At 63.4% G+C, this 19,662-nt stretch overlaps 1 protein-coding gene across 6 annotated transcripts in view; it reads right to left on the reverse strand.

Moving 5' to 3' along the window:
- SEPTIN9 (septin 9) overlaps positions 1-19,662 on the reverse strand; it is a 145,846-nt gene that overhangs the window by 68,048 nt on the left and 58,136 nt on the right. The window contains exon 1 of one of the 6 annotated variants that reach the window (XM_035720729.2): positions 18,685-18,834. The exons of the other annotated variants lie outside the window; for them this stretch is intronic. The gene's annotated coding sequence lies outside the window, so the exon portion shown is untranslated. Of the gene's footprint in view, positions 1-18,684; positions 18,835-19,662 lie in introns of those variants that run through there. 6 annotated transcript variants of the gene reach the window in all.

A 19,662-nucleotide genomic window follows, 5' to 3' on the forward strand; every position in this document is an offset into this window, starting at 1 on the left:
TGGTCAAACCAAATCACATCCACGGGCTGCAGGTGGCCCGTGGGCCCGGCCTGTGACCTCTGCTTGATATCGCGGCCAAGAGCAGTGGGGTTCCGTGCCGAGCAGCAGGGATGTGCCAAAGTGGGGATGCCAGCACCCCTCCCGGGGCCCTCTCCCCTCAGGTGACCACAGAGTACAGACCACTTGTTCCAGGGCAGCCTGAGGTGACAAAGGACAGGGCAGGGGTGTATCCAGAAACCGTGACCTCATGTGGGTCCCGGGGGGGCCTCTGGTCTACCCCCAGCCCCCAGAGCACCGTCCAAACCGCCCCCCGCACGGTGGCTCCGTCTGTCTGGGGGCTCTCTAGAGGAGGGGTCTGCACCCCACCCACCTCCAGGTGAACTCGTGCAGCCGCATCAGAGAACAGACATCAGGTGGGTGGGATGTTTCCCGGGTTTCACCCTGAATGAGATGACCTCCTCCCTGGGGGTCCAGGGAGGTCTGTGACCCCCTCTGGAGGGTCCCCTCTCTGGGAAGCCCACTTGGAGGGGCCCTCAACCACTGACTTACAAGTGAAGACCCTGAACCGAAGCAAAGACCCCGCTGACTCGGGCACGGAAGGTCCTGGGGGGCGATGCATTCGAACCCGGCCCACACGCAGATCACTGCCCAGCCGGGTGGGCTGCTGCCCCCGCAGGTCACTGCCATGGCCATCTCTGCAGACGCACACGCCCGGCCCCACCCACCATCCTCTTCTCTCTCGCTGCTTTGTGCTTCTTCGAGCCACACGTCACCCCCTGGCCCCCCATTAACCTGTGTGCTCATCGTCTGGCTACATGATCGACCTAGGTGTTCACCCCCAGACATCCGCCCATCCCATCCCATTCCTAGTCCTAGGCTCCGAGAGAACCAGAGCCATCCCCACCCCCAGGGCAGTGACTGGCAGCAGAATGTACAAGCTGTTAGGGTTACTCTTGACAATCTATGCCAACCCCCCCAAAGCAGCAGACCCCCGCGCCGCCACCTCCTCTGATTTCAAGTACACCCCAGAGCCAGGCTCGCTGTTGCCTCCTGCCCTGGCTCCACGCAGTTCACATCTGTCCCTCCCGTGTCATCCAGGCCATGTCGTGGCTACGGGGCAGGGACGGGGTGTGTTTTGGGTCCCTGGAAACATCCTCTCCTTCTTAACTCCACGAGTCACCTCTCCGTCCCTTCATGGGCCTCAGGGGCTGCTTCTACACGACCGGAAGGGGGGACCAGGTTACAGGTGTGTAGCTGTGGGCACAGGGCCCAGGGAAGCCCCAGACAAGCTCCACTTCTAAGGTTCCATAGTGAGTTGAGCCGTGTACCCCAAAAAGGTATGTCCTGGGTCACAACTCTCAGAACCTATGAGGAGGACCTTACCTGGGAAAATAAGGTAAGGATTCGAGATGACATCATCCTGAATCTAGGATGGGCTCTAACTCCTATAGATGTCCTTACACAAGAGAGAAGGGGGGGATTTGAGGCCCAGACACAGAGACGCCCTGTGAGACCAGCAGAGACCGGGGAGGTGCAGCCCCAAACCACCAGAAGCCGGGAGGAGCAGAAAGGAAAGAGCCTGACCCTGCCGACACCTTGACCTTGGACTTCAGGCCTCCAGAACCGTGAGACTACATTTCTGTGGTTTGAGCCTCGTGGTCTGTGGTCATGTCTTAGGGTGGCCCCATGACGTTACCGTGGGACGGCTGGAAGGGTGAGACCCCTGCGCTCCAAGACAGTCCGGGCTCACCCAAGGGCGCTGCCACCCTGCCCAGCACCCCAGCCCCTCTCCAGGGGCCCAGGAGAAAAAGCCACCTCCCTTTCCCTCTCCTGGGATCACGCAAGACCCCAGACAGTAGGAGACGTCGTGGGGAGTGACGCTGCTCTGGATCTACACGCGGGCTATTTGGTGATGAAACAAGATCACTGTGTAACGCAGGCCTGCAAGGGACGCCCCGTACGAAGCTGCCTCCCCACGGAGGGTGTCGTGACATGAGCAGCACCCAGCTGGGAAAAATTAGCAGACTGTCATGAAGCCTCCCCCATCGGAGTCCTAAAAACAGCCCGGGCCCTAGGCGCACACGTCCAGCCACTGTCCTTGGGAACACCCTCCACCAGCTCCGAGGGGGCTTGGGGGTGGCCTACCACGGCGGCAGGGGCCTCTCTCCTTCCCCACCTCCCTTTCCCTGCAAGGTGTAGAGACAGCTGAAGGGTGTCCACGGGCAGCCACAGGGGCCAGCAAGAGTGCTCAGGAGCTGGCCATTTGGCATTTCTGAGACCCTGTGTGACCGTAGGGCAGAAAAGTGGCCTTCACTGGACCAGTGGGGAGCAGTGGGCCGCGCACTGGGCCGCCTCCCCTTTGTCCGCCAGATGTCACTGCCGTCAGGGGCCACGACAGATGTCCCCAGCTGGATGTGACAAGCCAGACTGCCTCTGAGCAGTGGAAGGGTATGGGGCCAGCGACTGGGGTGGGGGGAAATACTGCCACCTCCATAGGGCAGGAGGTGCCCCGCTCTGCGTACACCGTGTCCAAAACAAGATCGCCCCCCCTTCCTTCTCCTTTGCATTCACCCCCCCTGCAAAGCCAGGCTCAAACCTCACTTGCTCCCCAAGGCCCTCCTCGCCCCCCACCCCCTACCCCAGCCCAGCGGGCTCCAGGAGCCCAAAAACAGTTGCGTGCACCCTGGCCTGCCACTGGGAATGTACCCCAAGGAAATAAATAGAAGCGCAGAGGATTTACGGATGGGGACATCTGCATCCGCGTTCAAAGAGCAAATGCTGGAAACAACTGGGGTTCACATCGATTTCCTAAACCCATGTGCCCAAGTCCTGAGCAGTCATCAAAACCACGGTTCTGAAAATGAGAAATGTTGAGAATATGATATAAAAATAGCAAGATGCAAGCTGTGTGCAAGGGCGTGACCGCATCTCACACGCACATGTGCGGCGCACACGCGCACCCGCGGGGGGGCGCGGGCTCTGGGTGTTCGGGTGGGTGCTTCGCTCCCTGGGACGCTCCTGCCTTTTGCCAACGTCCTGCGCCCAGCGCGGCTGGCTGACGACTTCCAGGGCATAAACCCGTCAGCAGGGTTTTCAGAAAGAGCCCTGGCTGCGGCGGCGGGGGAGGCCCGGCCCAGGCGTCCAGATGCGCGTCCGGGCCCACGGGGGGCGAGGCAGCCGCGGCAGGGTCTGGGCCTGGTTAGGGAGGAATGCGCGGCGCACAAGGGGCCATTGTGAAGGGCCTGCCCCGACCACAGGCTGCGGCCCACCTCTCCCCGCTTCCGGCGCGCGGCGCTGGCCCCGGCTGGGAGGGGGCACCCAGGCGGCCACTGGGCGGCCACTAAGCCCGGCTCCGGGGGGGACAAATGTCACGCAAAGAACGTTAGAGCCCAACGTCAAAGCGAACCCCTGCACAACTCGCGTGGGAGGGGCCGCCCAGGACGCTGCCGACCGTGGGGACCGATCTGGGCTCGGGCCCCAGGAGCGCCGGCCCCGGCCCAACGGGGAGCCCCGTCCAGGTTCCATCCCCGAACAGCGAGGCCAGCCAGCAGCGGGGCCCAGGGCACCGGGCAGAGGGTACCGCCCTGCTCCCCATCCCGAGCCTGCAGGCTGGGATGCCAGGCCCCAGGAAGACGCCACCCCGAACGTAAGTGCTCGGCCGTGAGGATGCACAGAGTGAGCCTGGGAGCCCCCGGTTCTCCTCCCGAGCGGGCCCGGCCCTGGCACAGCCCCGGCTCCGGGTCAAGGGCTCCGGCGGGGCAGTGGGGGGGACAGCACGGTCTCACCACAGCAGACAGGAGCTGGGGGCTGCGGCGGAGGCCTCGAGAAGCCCCCACCGAGTAGGGCAGGGAAGGCAGAGCAGACGGGACAAGGCCCAGTCATTTAAGCAACAAATCCTCCCAAGGAAAAGAACCCGGGATCACAAAACCAGGTCCCGTCCCCCTAAAGGATGAGCCACCTAGGGAAAGAGGGGCAGGGCAGGGTCCCAGGCAAGTCTGGGCAAGAGGGTGCAGGGTGAAGGGCCTGGGTGCCCAGGGGTGGAGTGGGGGGCGGTGCTCACACAGACCGTGCTCCTCACATCCGCCCCCCAGGTAGGAGCTCCAACAGGGGGTGACACGACCCCGTCATCACAGAGTCTCTGCTTCCTCGGCTGTCCTACTATGGCACTGCCAGGATGACACGGTGGTTGGTGCCCACGCCCCAATTAGGTGGTTCACCAGCGCACCTGCGGGTGGGTGTGCACCCAGGGGTGTGTGTGCTCACCCCACAGGAGGCCAAGGTTGCACGGGCCTTACCAATGTCCCTGATACCCGCAGCCAGCATCTGCCCCTCAGCCGGAGGGCCTGTCCTGGTGGCCACCTGGTGCCACTCAGCGCTGAAGGCAGGAGGCAGTTAACAGTGCTCCCCAGGCCAGCAGGCTTTAGGCAGTAAATGGAATAACTCTGGGGTGCAGGGTCCCCCAGGACCCCCAGTCGGGCTGAGCCCCAGCATAACATGGTGGGTGCTGCACCCTCCAGGCCATGCCCTGCCCTCCTCTGCAGGGGGGTGGGGCGGGGAGGGTGTCCCTGGGATCACATCCACTTGGATCCCAGTCTCAGGAGCAGCCTCTAGGGGCTTGCTCAGTGGTGGGGAGACGGCTGAGGGGGCAGGTGGGGAAGGGCGCTGCTTAGGAAGTAAAAGAGCCCAAAAGGAAAAGCTTACAAACAGGCGCTGGCTGAGCGGGGCCAGCCCTGGGAAGCCAACAGGCCCTGGATTTCATACAGAGAAGCACGCGTGGTCAACAGCCAGGACACAACACGCAAGAGGCAAAGTCCAAACAAAGGAAGAGCAATGGAGAGCTCGGCACCTGCAGGCCCAAACCCTCCGCCCGGCCCCCTCCCTCTCCCTCTGCCTCCCCAGGCGAGGCCTGGCCGGGCTGCGGGGCCACGCGAAGCCTGAGAGCCACGTCCAATGCCAGCCCTGCGCTGCCCGGCTCTGGCTCACGTCTGGGGGCCAGTGGGCGGCGAAGGGCTAGTGGCTGCCCCAGGCTCACGGGCACGCGTGGCCAGCTGAAGGCGGCCTGGGGAGCACAGGGATCACGCGCTCGGCCCCTCTCCCTGGCCCCGGGGCCACCAGCGGGCCTGCATTTCCACACCAGGCACGGTTTTCCCAAGGATCCGGCCTGGGGCCCCTGGACAAGGAGGAAGCGGCTGACCCCCAGGAACCCTGGGGCGGGGTGGGGGGGTGAAAAGGGAGGGACAGCCAACAGTATCACTGAGAGCTGGGGACCCAGGGGAGGCCACGCAGCTCCAGGCAAAGACTGTGAGGTACCCCCATGTTCTCTTGGCCGCCTGGATTTATTTTGATGTCTGTCTTTTGCTTTGGGTGTTAGGAGGCACTGTCCTCTCTCCCCCCTGGTGCCCTAGGCCTGGGGGACACGGGCACTCGGGGGTCCTTCCTGTTCCGCGCAGCCTCCGCCCATGAGGCCTGGCCCCTGCTCTGCAATGGCAACGTGAGAAAGAGCAGGCTGGGTTTCCCCAATGGGGCCAAGAGCAACAGACGAGCCCCCTCCCTCCCTTCCCAGGGTCCCCCATCGCTGCTCACTGCAGGGCCCCCCACACACAGCCTAGGTGGCCCCACAGCCTTTCCCAGGCCATGATCTTTTCAGCCACAAGAAGAATACAAAAGCCAGAAGGGGAGTGTCAATGACCCCCCAACATACACACAGACCCCCTCGGCTCCAAGCAGGGAGCCCAATGGCAGCTAGGCCCCCAGACTCCAGCCCCCAAACCCCAGACCTTCTCTTAATCCCCAAATTCACTGCGTTAAGTTCTCCGTGGAAAAAGCTCTCGGCAATGTGGCAAGCAAGCCAGCACGCAGGTGGAACCAGCCCTCCCAGCCTCGCTACACAGCCCTATCCACCCAGGAAGGGACCAGGGTCCTATCGGATTCCTTTACAACGGCTTCCAGCTTCCGCTGTGCCGTCTACAGAAGACGCTGGTCGAACGGTGGCCCCCAAAATGCTACGTCTGGGTCCTCTAATTCCCCAAACCGCTGAAAGCTACCTTCCTTGAGAAAAGGGTCTTTGCAGCAGTACTGTAGGATCTCGAGCTGAGATCATCCCGTATAAGGGTGGGCCCCACATCCAGCGGCAGGCGTCCTTGGAAGGCAACAGGAAAGGAGAAGACACACAGAGCTGGAGGCCCTGTGACGGTGGTGGGGACGGGGCGGGGACGGGAGGGACGGGTCGACAAGCCAGGGGTGGTCCCCGAGGCTGGAACACATAGAAGCCTGCAACAGACCCTCCGTGCGGGCACCCAGCGGGAACCGACGCCTGCCCACGGCCTGGCCTGGGACTGTGGCCTCCAGAAGGGGACACACTAAACGTCTGCTGTGCTAAGCCGTCCAACAGCCCCAGGAAATGAACAGCCCAAGAGAACACGGAAGACAGGAGAGGGGAGGTCTCGCAACCACCGCGGCCACCTTCTGTGGATGCTGAAGCCACTTCCCGCCATGACTCACCAGCTCTGAGAAGGGGAACACAGGTACCCCGGGATCGGTCTGGCCTGGTGGGACGGAGCCTCTGCCCCATGGCTCCCAGGGGGCAGCCCCCTCCTGCCACTTGCTCTCTCTCTCCCCAGCCCCACAGCTCCCCCACGTCCACCTGGACCAGGGCCCACGCCTCCCGCCCACCTAGGATGTCCCAGCTCATGCCTGTCGTCTAAGACAGGGCACCCTGCTTGCTCCCAACATCATCCCACTTGGGGCAGAAAGTTCTCCGGCCGGCCTACCTTCAGAGGGCTCATCACTGGGGTTTAATTACTGGGGTTTATCTCTCCCGGACTAAAGATGAGCCTTGGGGTGAAAGCCGTCCAGCCCGGGAGACCCCAGTAGGCAGCAGGGGACACTGGCGGAGGGCCTCCTGCTGTAAGAAGTCCTCCTACAGAGAGCAGAACCACAACACATGGGCACGGGCCTCTTCTCCTGGCTGTTGCCATCTGCCCGGTCCCCCTGGGTCTGGAGACACCAGGGTCATTCCAGGAGGGCTTAAAAGTCCCCTAAGACGCTGGACCACCCTTTTTTTCCTTGACTAAATTAAAGCTACGGGAGCACGTGCACACGTAGCACAACGTGATGCAGAGGGAAGGGTGTCGTCCTCCCCACCCGGAGAGAGCAGAGTGGGGGCACCTGGCCTTACTGTGGCGGTGGCGGTGGCTGCGACCAGCAGAGATGGGGATGAGATAGGGCAAGAATGTCCTGCCCCAGGCTGGGGACGCCAGGCTGCCTGTGGAGCTCTCCCTGGACAGTGGGGAGGAGGAGGGGAGGGACAGGAGAAGGGCCAAGGCGCGGCCCAGCCTGGAGGGAGAGGAGGGGACACATGACCTCTTGGCCTCCTCGGGTCAAAGGTTTTCAGATAAATGGCAGCCAGGGAGGGCAGAGGGGAGCCCCCGGGAGGGGACTGACATCAAAACCTGAAACCACAGGCCATAGCTTCAAGGGCCTCCGAGGTCACAGAGCCCAGAGCCCTTTGGCCTGTAACCGCCTCCCGGGCACCCCAGACACCCTGAGGGGGTCTCCAGGAGGCCCCGTCCCAGAAGAAGGAGAGTTGAGCTGCTGGTTCCAGGTCGGAGCACCACCACCCTGCCCCACCAGAGGGTCCCCAACCACCTCCTCAGCCTTCTCCTCCGGCACCCTTTTACCTGCACCCTCCAACCACCCACCGCTCCCCCAAACACACCTTCCCCAAATCCACAGGCCCGTAAGTGCTGCTCCTCGGGATGCTGCCCCAGCCCTGTCCCTGACCTCGGAGCAAGTAGATAGGTGGTGAAGACCATTCCGCACCAGGCCCTCCTGCACACCGGCCCTCCTGCACACGGCCCTCCTGCACACCGGCCCTCCTGCACACCGGCCCTCCTGCACACCGGCCCTCCTGCACCAGGCCCTCCTGCACACCGGCCCTCCTGCACCAGGCCCTCCTGCACACTGACCCTCCTGCACACGGCCCTCCTGCACACTGACCCTCCTGCACACGGCCCTCCTGCACACGGCCCTCCTGCACACTGACCCTCCTGCACCAGGCCTTCCTGCACACGGCCCTCCTGCACACGGCCCTCCTGTACACCGGCCCTCCTGCACCAGGCCTTCCTGCACACGGCCCTCCTGCACACGGCCCTCCTGCACACCGGCCCTCCTGCACCAGGCCCTCCTGCACACTGGCCCTCCTGCACCAGGCCCTCCTGCACACTGACCCTCCTGCACACGGCCCTCCTGCACACGGCCCTCCTGCACACGGCCCTCCTGCACCAGGCCCTCCTGCACACTGACCCTCCTGCACACGGCCCTCCTGCACACTGACCCTCCTGCACACGGCCCTCCTGTACACCGGCCCTCCTGCACCAGGCCTTCCTACACACGGCCCTCCTGCACACGGCCCTCCTGCACCAGGCCCTCCTGCACACGGCCCTCCTGCACACCGGCCCTCCTGCACACCGGCCCTCCTGCACCAGGCCCTCCTGCACACTGACCCTCCTGCACACGGCCCTCCTGCACACGGCCCTCCTGCACACGGCCCTCCTGCACCAGGCCCTCCTGCACACTGACCCTCCTGCACACGGCCCTCCTGTACACCGGCCCTCCTGCACCAGGCCTTCCTGCACACGGCCCTCCTGCACACTGGCCCTCCTGCACACGGCCCTCCTGCACACTGACCCTCCTGCACACGGCCCTCCTGTACACCGGCCCTCCTGCACCAGGCCTTCCTGCACACGGCCCTCCTGCACACTGGCCCTCCTGCACCAGGCCCTCCTGCACACTGACCCTCCTGCACACAGCCCTCCTGCACACAGACCTCCTGCACACCGACCCTCCTGCACACCGGCCCTCCTGCACACGGCCCTCCTGCACCAGGCCCTCCTGCACACCGGCCTCCTGCACACGGCCCTCCTGCACACTGACCCTCCTGCACACGGCCCTCCTGCACACTGACCCTCCTGCACACTGACCCTCCTCCACACGGCCCTCCTGTACACCGGCCCTCCTGCACACTGGCCCTCCTGTACACCGGCCCTCCTGCACCAGGCCTTCCTGCACACGGCCCTCCTGCACACTGGCCCTCCTGTACACCGGCCCTCCTGCACACCGGCCCTCCTGTACACCGGCCCTCCTGTACACCGGCCCTCCTGCACCAGGCCCTCCTGCACACCGGCCCTCCTGTACACCGGCCCTCCTGCACCAGGCCCTCCTGCACACGGCCCTCCTACACACCGGCCGTCCTGTACACCGGCCCTCCTGCACCAGGCCCTCCTGCACACGGCCCTCCTGCACACAGACCTCCTGCACACTGACCCTCCTGCACACGGCCCTCCTGCACACTGACCCTCCTGCACACCGGCCTCCTGCACACGGCCCTCCTGCACACGGCCCTCCTGCACACTGACCCTCCTGCACACCGGCCCTCCTGCACCAGGCCCTCTTGCACACGGGCTTTCCTGCACACCAGCCCTCCTGCACCAGGCCCTCCTGTACCAGGCCCTCCTGCATACCAGTCCCTCCTGCACACCGGCCTTCCCACATACCAGCCCCCCTGCACCAGGCCCTCCTGCACACAGGCCGAGCTGCCAGGCCATGGTCAGGGGAGGGGGCCAGTCGCCTCGGGGGGCTACTCCTCCGTTCTCTGCTCCTAGCCCAGCAACCTCGAAGCCGGGTACTGGCTGTTCCTGATCCGCCAGAGGAACCCCCCCTCTCCTTCCTCACCTCACTGACCACTGGGAGAGATGATAAAAGCACTTAAAAAAAAATGAAGGAAAAAAAAGGCCTAATACCGGGGGGGCCACTGGGCCCAGGTGGTGCCCTCCATTAATCACGCCGCCTGCCGAGGACGCCAGAGGAACAGATGGCTCTGCCTGTGTCGTGGCCTAGGGGCGGGCAGCAAGCGGGCGCTGCCCAAGCCAACGGGAACTGTGGCCTAATTACAGGGGATGGTGACCCCAGGGAGCAGGGGTCAGGCGCCGGTCAGAGCGGCACCCAGGCCTCCCGAGGAGTGGTGGGGGTGGGGAGTCTCGGTGACCACAAAGCCCTGCATGCACCCACGTGGACTTGCGGGCTCAGGCTCTACCGACCTAGGGGGGGAGTGGACTTGGGCTTTATCCTCAAGGATACGAGGGGTGTGGCAGGGGAGAGGGGCCCAGAAAACTAAGAGGAGGAGGTGAGTTTGTTGTGTGGAAGAGACAAGATCTGGACACCGGGAGGATTCTGGAAGGGGCTCCCAGGGGGCAGCAGCACCTGCACGGGAGGCCGCCTGGCTGTTCCACAGAGCCCGGGGCGAGGCTGAGTGAGGCGGCCTCCGGGGCCCTGCTCGGGGCCTTCCTGGGCTCCCACCAGGGACGGCCAACCATCTAGAACTTGAGGAGATCCCTGGAAACGTCCAGCAGATGGGCCGAGGGCAGCGGCTCAGAGGATTGCAGACGGGACACAACCACACTCCTGGTGCCCAGATGCGGGGGCCGAGGCCCGGGCAGGCCAACCTCCCTCCAAGCCTGGTCTCCCATCCCAAGCCTGGGACACTCTGCTGCCCTCGGATGGGCCGCCAGAGCGAGTGGACCCCAAAAGACGTGTTGGTGTCCTAGCCCCGAGACCCGTGGATGGGACCTGATTTGGAAATAAGGTCCTTGCAGACATGATTAAAAATCTCAAGATCTGATCATCCTGGATTTAGGGTGGATCCTCACCTTAATACTGAGTGACCTCCAAGAGACAGGAAAGACACGGGCACGCAGAGGAGGGGGCCGCGAGGCTGAGGCAGGTGATGCGTCCACAAGCCAGGAATGCCAAGGACCTGGGGCAGCCCCAGAGCCAGGACAGGGGTCTGGGACACACTGTCCCTCGGGGCCTCCAGAAGGAACCAGCCTGGCCGACACCCAGATTTGGGACTTTGGGCTTCCTGACCCGGGCTTTCCGCCCCCCACCGGCTGGGCAAACTCACCTCCTCAGGCTGCCTCCCGGCCTACTCAGACTCCTCTCTCACCAAAAGCCCCTGCCCCACCCCTGCCCCAAGGCCCCGCAGGCTGACCGCGGCTCACACTTGTCCCGTGCATGCCTCACCTTCCAGGCAGTGGTGAACTTACTCTTTTCACCTTCTGTGTTCACCCACCATGCAGGGCCCAGGCTGCCCGCTGCTGCTCCTGATTCCCGCCTCTGCAGGAGCCACCACCCCGCAGGGTCCGCCCACCCCGCCTGGGCACCCCCACCAGGGGCAGGAGACAAAGCTGCCTGCGGGAATCAGACATTTCTCAACCAAACATGGAGAATTAGGGGCGCCTGGGTGGGCTCAGTGGTTGAGCATCTGCCTTTGGCTCAGGGCATGATCCCTGGGTGGGGTCCTGGGATCGAGTCCCGCATCGGGCTCCCCGCAGGGAGCCTGCTTCTCCTTCTGCCTGTGTCTGCTTTTCATGAATAAATAAATAAAATCTTAAAAAACAAAAATAGAAATGGAGAATTTTAGCTCAGTTGTCAATATAACTGCTCAGTACGAGAGGATCAGGGCAGCTCGGCTGCGTCCAGAGCTGGGGAGGCTTCCCGGGCCACAGAGATGACCCCTCTGGTAGGCCAGAAAGAAGGGCAGGGCCCTAAAGCCCCGTCCAGCCCTGGCACCCGACGACCCCGGAGCCGCGGTGCAGTCTGCCGGCAGCTCTGGCGACGCTTGCTGCTCCCGAACCAACCAGCAATTCCCAACGCTCAGCAGAGCCGGAGGGGCCTGGCCAGGGACGGCCCAGGACGGCCACCCCACCTGGTGAGGTCGAGGACCACAGCTCTGGCCACACTCCTCTGTGGCCCAAAACACAGCTGGCGGCAGCGCCTGGGAGGGGGACTCCTGGAGCGCTCGCCTTTGGGCCAAGCTGCCTTCTTCACTCAACCCAGCGGCCCAACCTGGAGCCGGAGAGGCCCACGGGGACCCATCTCTTTAACCGGGGTGCGCGGCGGGGTGGAATGAGTGATTCCTCTCTGACAATCAACTTCCGAAGATAACATCTATTGCTCTTTTACCCTGGCTGCAAAAGCGACTTACAGACAACGCAGAGAATCGGCTAGACCCAAAGAAAATAGGAAAAAAAAAAAACAAAAAACCTCTAAGCCCATGACCCACTATCAAGATCACCATCCCGATCTTTCTGACGTGCATGCGTGTGTTTCCTCAGCAGCCTCGTGCAGTGACGCGCTCTGAGCATCACACGGGTCCGATCTCTGCACATTCTGGCACCGGTTCTCTGAATTCCTTTGCAGTTCTAAGCTGCTGGCTCCCGGTCGTTCTCAGCTCTGACCGCTGGTCAGAATCATTTCTGGAGTCTGTTACAAACAGATTGCTGGTCCCACCTCTTGGAGGTTCCGATTCAGGAGGGCTGGGTGGGCCCGGCACCCCAAGGTGTGTCAGAGGGGAAGGTGGGGAGGCCCCTCCAAGCCTCCTCTCCACTGCCACCCCTTGCCGAGGATCCTACAAGAAGGAAATCCTAAGCACCGGCCATCACAGGGGCCGCCCTGGTCACAGACCTCAGAGATACCAGCTCAGCAGCCCCACTGCCCCCACCTGCCCCAAAAGTCACCCAAGGTCAGCAGCGGCCAGCCTTAGCTCCTGGATCCGTCATGACCCAAAGGACACACTGGGCCCTGCTGGGGGCAGATGCACATGTGACAAGGGGGCGTGTCAGTCACGAGGCCTCCAAACCTGCCCCAGGCCCACGCCGTGTCGACCTTTGAGACAGAGAAGGTCCAGGCAGCCCGGGGTCCACACAACAAAACATGGCATAAGTCACCTGCTACAGGAAACACAGGACAGAGCTGAAGGCCAGCGCCCCGGGCCCCTGCCCACCTCCTGCCTCCCCTGAAGGTGCCCACTCCTCCCCAGGACGGGGATCACAGTCCTCCCTGCAGACTGTCACCCTCCTGGGGACGGAAGCAAAGCTCGGTAGTGTCTGTCCTTGATGTACCCTGAGCGCTTGTCGGGTCCCACTACCAAATTCACACGTTGAATCCCATCCTCAGTGTGACAGGATGCGGGGTGGGGCCTTTGCAGGTGCTGGGGACATGGGAGTAGAGCCCTCGGGACCAGACCAGGGTCCCCATAGAAGCACCCCTCTGCCCCGTGAAGACCCAGGGAGAAGACGGCCGTCTGGGAGCCAGGACCGGGCAGCAGCGTGATCGGGGACTGCGAGGGATGAATGCATCAGTTAAAGCCCGGCTCTTGGGTTTTCGTGACAGCGGCCACGCAGGGGGGCCTCCACCAGGGCCAAGGACACCACCTGGCCAGTCCTACAGGCTCAAAAAGTACCACTGCCTTGAATTTCTAATCGCCGATGTTGCTTGGTGCTTCCGACACGCCGGGCGCCGCTCTGCAGTCCATTCAGTCCCCGCAGGCACCCCAAGACACAGCGACTTTCTTCCCTCCCCATTTCACGGATGGGAAGGCGAGGCACCGAGAGGCCCAGCATCAGAGCCGGGTGCGGGTGCAGCCAGGTCCCGGCCAGCATGCTAACCCCAGCCCCACCCCAGAGTCACACCCCAAAGTGGGGAGCTACCCCCCCAACAGCACTGCGCTAAGCCCTGAGCCCGCGCCACCTGCCACCCTGCAAGGTGGGCGCCGTCATTCCCAGCTCACAGGGAGTGGCCACAGAGCTGGAGGGCAGCGAGGCTGGGACTGGGGGGGCAGCCCCCCTAGACCGCAGGCCCTGGACGCCCGCTGTCCCCACCCACCGCCTGAGTAGCTTGAGATGGCAGGCTCAGCCCGTGTCGGGAGGCACCAGGAGGGCCAGAGGGCAGGACTCAGGAGGAGGGAGGGATGCGCAGGTACAGGGGGCTGGGTCTGCCTTCCATGTGGCCCCGGGCCAGGCTTGAGGCCAGGCCTGACCTGGAGCCTCGGCGGCCGTCCACCTTGCTGGCCTCCGGGAGGACTGAAAGGCTGAGCATCTGACGTGGCAGCCCCAGCGCCCGGCACATAGTAGGTGCTCAGGAAAGGAGATGGTGATGGACACTAGCAAGAGCCAGTGCGGTCAGAGGAAGTGCCTGTGAGCAAAGGGGCAACAGCTGGAAAGGCCGGGACTTGGGTCGGAAACAAAGAATGCAGGAGGAGGGGGGAGGGAGGGCGGGAGGGAGGCAGGGAGGCCAGAGCCTGACAGCTGGCTCCAGGGCAGCTGTTTGCAGGAGCCTGGCTTCATCACTTAAATATTAGGAGAGATGTAAATATTCGAGTGCGAGTGCACAGGGCAGGGGGAAGATTTCGTCCCTCTCAGTGCCCCCATCCCCCCAGCTGCCCCAAGACCCGGCGACCCCCAGGGCCCCAAGTTGGGGTGGGGACAGCAACTCAGGAGGGAGAGGGCGTTACCCCTCCTCCCTCCTCTCCCAGCCTGGGCCTACCAAGGTGTGAATGGATGACAGCCTTCCCCGTCTCAGCCCCAAGGGGCCCCAGGCCTGCCAAGGCTTTCTTTTGTAGCTTAGCAAAAAAGCCAAGCAGCCCTTCCTGAGGTTTTGTGGTGAAGGCCCAGGACGCAAAGCTGACCCCTCCCACCTGCAACATGCTCCCCGCACCCCCCCACCCCACCCCACCCCGCCCCGCGAGAAGTTAACACCTGGATCATTCATCACCCAAGTCCCTCCCAGCTCACCCAGCCTCCTGACCAGGAGCAGGGACAGAGCCTGGGTCCCCCTGGCAAGCACAGCCCCAAGGGCACCTCCACCAGGTGCAGGCACCCCTGCCAGGCACGGGCACCGCACGATCTCCCAAAGAAACTACAAGCTGGGAGAAATCACGAGAGAAGCCAGCCTGCCTGGTAAACTCCCACCCAGGACTCTGGGTAGGTACTCCTGCCTCCAGGAAGCCCTCCTGAACCTACCCCTCTCTTGGGCTCATGCCTGCCCGCCCGCCCCCCCAGAAGCTACAGCAGAGCTGGCACAGAGCTGGCACCCACAGATAGCTGTTGAATAAGGGGAATGAGCCCATTGCTTCCCTCACCCCAGGATCCTCCTCCTGGCCCGCCAGAGAACAGAGGGATCCCAGCACTTCATCTTGCGCCGAACGAAAACCCAAAACCCAGGCACTTTCCAGAGCGCGCCTTCCCCTGACTTTTTACGGGGGACAGGAGCCAGGGGACAGCAGAGAAGACCGCCCCTCCAGGCCTGGTTCGGAGCCAGGAAAACTTGTATGCTTTTACTGTAGATAAAATCGGTCTCCGGGGGACACGGGGCAGGGGCCTGGCCTACCACTCACGGGGAGACTGCCCACCCACATGGAAAGGAGGACCAAATATCCCCGCTCCGAGCCGGCTGCCGGCGCCCGAGGAGGGGGCCAGCCCGGATACGGAGCGAGATCCAGCCTGGGACGGTACAGAAATCCTCCGGACTGTGGCCACGACAGTTAGAACCAGCAGTGTCTCCACCTTCCAGGTCAGTGTCTGGGGGAGGGGAGATGCCAAGGTGGCCCACACTGGGGACATCTCTCTCCTCCCACCAGAAGGAAAGATGCTGCTGCCCGTGGCCCCGGTGGCTCCCTGCCTCAATTCCTGGGGACCCGCATAGGGAGGTGCCCAGGACCCCCAGGCCCAGCCCCAGGGGACAGCCAGAAGCCCATCAGCACAGACAGCCAGTCACCGGTCAGTGCTCCTCGAACGGTCAGGGAATCATCCAGAAAGACCTGACAAGGGCTGCAGAAGAGCTCAGAGTTTCAGCTCCTCCTTGGAAGACCAAGGAAGCAGGGCAGAGAAGGGAAGCAGCCCTGGAATTCCCCCACTTGATCCAAATGAGCCCCAGGCCACATGACCCCCCCACCTCCCCACAGCCCCTCACTTGTACCCAGGGAATAACCATGGAACCCCCCAGCTAGAGAGATGGACCCTCAGAGACTGGACGAAGGGTGGAATGGACAGGAGGTGGAGGGGGCACCTCTACGCTCCCCCCCCCATCTCCCCCCTGGCTTTCCCAGGAAGCTACTTCAAGTGTTGGAAGGCAAAGGGTCCCGGCCTTGGGGACAAGGACAACACAGGAAGCTCGGAGCCATGGGTGGGGAGGACACACTTATGCATGGGCCCTGGATTTTCTGGATTTTGCAACTCAGCCCAGTGGAGGGAGAAGGCCCCAGTGGCAGAGGCTCCCCTTCCCAGGAGGAGCTGTTAAAGACTCGAGAACACAGGAAAGAGGGCAAACCCCAAGCAAGAAAGAGGTGGGCCGGAGCTTCATTCTGGGCTCCCCACCTGGGCACCCCCGGCTCTTCACCGAGCCCCGGGCTGGGCGTTGGGACTCCACGGACATCGGCGCTGTCCTCTTGATCCCCTGCCTGAATTTCTGGGCACTGGCAGCACTTTTAAAAATGACAACAAACGTGGGAGCTTCTAGAATGTCTCTTGGTCCAGGCTGAACAGAGCCTCCAGGCTCTGCCCCCACCAAATTAAACAGCCGAGCCCAGAATTGCCCCAGGCGCCAGGGGCATCTCAGGCCGGCCGCTGGGTCTGTTTGGCTGGAGATTACAAATCCTCAGGCTTCTGGGACCATGTTCCAGAGAGTTCCGGACCGTTCGGTCTCATAAGCAAAACTCAGAGAGCCTCCAAATTTGGGAAAAACCGAGAGGGCCTTGGAAAGAAAGCCACTGTTTGACCATTTTTCCTCAGTGGCTTTGTCAAAAGAAAGTGCAAGAACTCATTTCCCGGCCGAGTTTCTGGGATGTATCCAAAAAAATGAAATCTCCTGGGGCTTCCACCCTCTGATGAACCTCTCACCGGGGCCCCTGGCCACCCATGCCCCTCCACCCTCCCCCACCCCACCCTCCGATGCACACCACCAGGTCTTTGAGGGCGTACACCATGTAAGCAGTTGCTCCAGCCACAAAACAGTGAGCAAAGACGCACGACGTGGCCTTGGGGGGCTCTGAGCCCGGCGGGAAGCACCTGGTCTGGCCAGGCAGGGCAGGTGGGACTCCTTCCTGGGTCTGGGGCCAACATGCAACCCTTGAGTCTGGCCCCCAGGTCCTCGCTGCCAAACCAGGGTACGCCCCCCTCACTGTACCCCGACAAAACTCTTCTGAGCAGCAAACTGGCCCGAGCCCAGGGCTGCTTGGCCAGTAAACCAAGGAGGGTGGCAGCTATAGTGCCGGCCGGGCTGATCTCTGAGCGTGACCTCCCCTGACCTCTGGGCACGCAGGGAGAAAGAGGAGGAGGGAGCCCTGTTCTGCTCAGCCGGCGCCAGGGTAGCAGGGCCACAGCACCAAGGGGCAGGCTGAGAGGTCCCCGGCTCCTGCAGGGCAGGTGCAGCACCTGCACACCTCCGCTTCCTCGGGGGCCACCGCGTCATGAGTGGGCTCCTCCAGTCCGGCCAAGTGACCTCATCGCCACACGGCTCCCACCTCCTGCCACAAAGCAAGAGCTGCAGGGAGGCCTACCCACTACTGGAGGCCCTGCGTCTGGCTGAAGAGCGGGAGGCATCGCTCCAGAGGCCCACGGGCATTAATTAGGGACAGGTCTGCACCCATCGCCAAGCAACAGGCCTTGTCCCTCTGGGAGGAAAGGGGCTCCTGCATCCAGCAGTCGAGGGAGCCCCCGTCCCAGAGGCTCCTGGGCTCCCAGATGAGCTGGCTTGTCAGGCCAGCTGGCGAGGTCCCCTCGCCCCTCCCCCAGCACCCGCACTCCCCCTACCCCCACCCCGGCCTGCTCTCCTGGGCCAGAGCCTCCAGGACCATCTGGGAGGGTCCTCCGAGGAGCCAGCCGAGGGTCTGGGTGGCCACAACCTGTCCTGTCCGCAGTAGGGCACAGCTGGGGGACCTGAGCGCCCGAGGCCCTGGGCCAGACTGTGTTTCAACAAACATTAAGGACTTTTGGGATTCTTTCACCGCGTGCAAATACGGTTACGGCAACCAGGGCCGAGGAAAGCAGGCCGGCAGCTGGCACTTGGAAGGGCTTTGTTACACAAAGACCAGAGTTGTAACGGCCTCGGCGGTAACAGATCCGTCCAACGCTCCGGGCCTCCACCAGCCCGAGCGATGGGGGAAGGAGTCGCCCCTCCTGCCGCCCCGTCCCAGGCCCATCTGCGTGGCGGAGGGAGGGGGGGGGGATCAAAAAAATCTAAAAACAATCACAGGAGCAAAACGCAAACCCTCTTCTTGCCCTCACATGGGGGTTCCCCACAGAGCCCTGAGTTCACCCTCAAAGGGAAGGCAAAGGCCAGTGTGGGACATTCGTGCCCATGAAGGACACAAAGCCAACAGACACATCCACAGTAGAGTATGGGCTGAATCCCCACGTCACCTCGACAACGCGACAGAGCCAAAACGAGAAGGGTGCCGCTCCCCAGGGCCGGGGGCAGATGTGCCGGGACGTGTGGCATCAGGTGACCCACACACCCCACACACACCCACCTGCAGGGGCGTGCTGCTCTGGCTGGACACCCACCCTGCACCCCACCCCCTTCCCCCCCCCACCCTAGGGGGCACACTACCCGGGCCGGACACTACCACCAGCTCCAAACCTCCCCAAGACCAGTGCCCAAAGATTGACAATCACCCGCAACAATGCCCTGGCTCAGAACCTGCCGGGCTTTGGGGGTGGCCCCTGGGGCTTCTGTTCTCCAGCAATGAGCACGCGCCTGGTGACAGGCCGAGTCCGCCGGCCCCAGACTGTGGGGGCGCAAAAGCTGCTGAGGGGCTGGCGGTCTCCTCCCCGACCCCTTCCATCCTACCTCACAGAAACCCCGAGACACCGGTGGGCAGCCCCACGGACACGGACCAGCGCTCCTGCAGCGCTGCTCTGGCCTCCCCAGGACAGTCGGAACTCCAGGAGGGGACGCCTGGCCTGGCCCTCTGATCCGCTCCGACTGGCCCCTCCTTGGGCCCCATTCTCCAATGGACCAGCTCATTCCAGCCTCCCCCGCTTCTGCTGGCTCCCGGGGACCTGAAGGCTCCCCTCCCTTCCTCCCTCCCGCAACAGAATTCCGCCTTTCGCCCAAGGTCGGCCTCCTCCACGCGACCTTTCTGTGCCGGGGCCGTGCCACACTGTATCGGGCGCTGTTGCCCCGGTCCCGCACTGTCCTCCTCCTCTCCGGGCTCCTTCCCCAAGTCCGGCTCTCCCAGGCTCAGCCCCCAGCAAGCAACCCCACCCCAAGCTCCTGGGGTCCTTTGGGCCACTCCGGGCCCTGGAGCTGGCCAGCTGGCCATTTAGGGCCCTTACACACGCTTCCACTCAGAAGCCCCGAGGGCTCTAACGCCCGACCCCTCTGCCTTCAGTGCACACAGCAGGGTGATGGATGCAGACAGGGAACCAGGGGCTCCCCAAGAGTGAGACATCTCCCCCTGCAGTCACAGGGCTGCCAACTGTTGCACCAGGATGGTCTCAATGAGGCCATTGTCTCCGACCAAATGGGAGGGTCAAGCTGCCGCCTGGAGGCAGCGCAGAGGCTGCCAGCGTCTCCAGATGGGGTGCACCTCGGGGTCAGGCTGGAGTTATACACCGGGACCCCGAGGCAGAGACGCTAACAGCCTGCATGGCCCCGATCTAACAGCTGTAAAACCACAACACCCCCTCCCTCCCCGCCTCCCCGTCCTGCCTCGGGGCTACTGTGGAGTCCCGCTGCTCTTCCCCACAGACCCTGCTGCCAACGCCAGGCTTTCCGCTTTCCGGCCTGGCCCGGACTGCAAGCCAACCTAACTCCACAGGCGAC

The sequence above is a fragment of the Canis lupus genome, chromosome 9, assembly GCF_003254725.2.
Source record: "Canis lupus dingo isolate Sandy chromosome 9, ASM325472v2, whole genome shotgun sequence".
In the NCBI taxonomy this organism is placed as follows: domain Eukaryota; kingdom Metazoa; phylum Chordata; class Mammalia; order Carnivora; family Canidae; genus Canis; species Canis lupus.